The following is a 1199-nucleotide window of genomic DNA, read 5'->3' as shown; positions in this document are numbered from 1 at the left end:
TAGATCTATTTCCCCATCCTCATATATTTGCATATGTACATGTCTTTATCTAGAGCTCTATAAATGCCCTTTGCCTCCCAGCTCTTTCTTCTATTTCCCTTGGTTCTCTTCACGACTTCTTTCTCATCTAAGTTCTTTTCTTGGAGGGTGTGTGAGCTCAGAATCATTTTCACAATATTAAGAAGATAGGGTTTGCTTTTCCCCTTTGTTTGCCGTGCCTCGATGCTGGAAAAACAGCAATGGGTAAAACTGCTGCTTCCTCAGCAGTGACACTGCTCTGTACTAGTTGGTAATTACTGTGTTCTTGGACTTGCAGGGTTTTTAAATTTTGTTTTGTTCTTATGTAAAAGCCAATGTCAATGAAGAATGTTTTTGATGAAGCAGTAAATGAATTCATTAACTCTCGGTCTTTGAATGCACATCTTATTCATAGTCTGCGTGATCAAGCATAAAGTGCACATAAAACCCGTGTAGAGAACAACCCGGCACCCTGTGTTTCAGAGCAGAAGCGGACACGGCAGGGTTACAGTGGCTGGGAGCTTTCAGGAATAGACCGCTAGATTCTTCTGAGTCCCACTGGGCGAGTTATTAGAAAGAAGTGTTTTTAAAAACCAAAAAACTCTATTGCAACAAAAAAGACCAGAAAAGGTGTGCCAAGGAATTTTTTTCCATCCTGACAGTGCACCTCCTCATTCTTCGAGGGTAGCCAGGGTGGTCCCCTGAGGACATCCTGGGAAACCTTACCGCGTCCACGCTGCAGCCCAGATTGTCCCCCTTTAGCCGTCTTTCTGTTGCCAGGGCTCAGAGAACGCGCAAGGGGAACGTGGTTTGGGGCCCTTAAGGATTCCAGAAGTACTGTGTTGACATAGGGTACATCAAGGTACACGCCGTCCTTTGGGGCAGGGGCACAGAGATGGAATCACGGCCTTCAGGAGTGTTTAGCTCTTGACGGAGGCTATGTCAGGAATCAGTCACTTCATATGTTGATAGTTTTGCTAATCAAGGTTTTTCTGAATTCTAATAATATCTTTGGTCCTGCTCTAGTGTGTGTATAAGCTTTCTGATACTGCAGAAGTGTATATAGTGAAAAATAAGTCTCTGCCCATCCCCGATTACTAGCCCCCATCCGGAGGGATAACAGTTTTTAGGTATCTTCATGGAAATTTTCTATGCTTATACAAATATATATATGGGTGTAT

The 1199-nt window shown here is 43.4% G+C and overlaps 1 protein-coding gene across 1 annotated transcript in view; it reads left to right on the top strand.

The window, feature by feature from the left end:
• UBXN2A (UBX domain protein 2A) overlaps nt 1–1199 on the top strand; it is a 33156-nt gene that overhangs the window by 10891 nt on the left and 21066 nt on the right. The window lies entirely within an intron of this gene.

Source organism: Echinops telfairi, unplaced genomic scaffold (genome assembly GCF_000313985.2).
Source record: "Echinops telfairi isolate 266 unplaced genomic scaffold, ASM31398v2 ScPeMD7_9;HRSCAF=40, whole genome shotgun sequence".
Classification (NCBI taxonomy): domain Eukaryota; kingdom Metazoa; phylum Chordata; class Mammalia; order Afrosoricida; family Tenrecidae; genus Echinops; species Echinops telfairi.
Note: the sequence above shows the minus strand (reverse complement) of the source record. Positions and strands in the feature narration are given on the sequence as shown.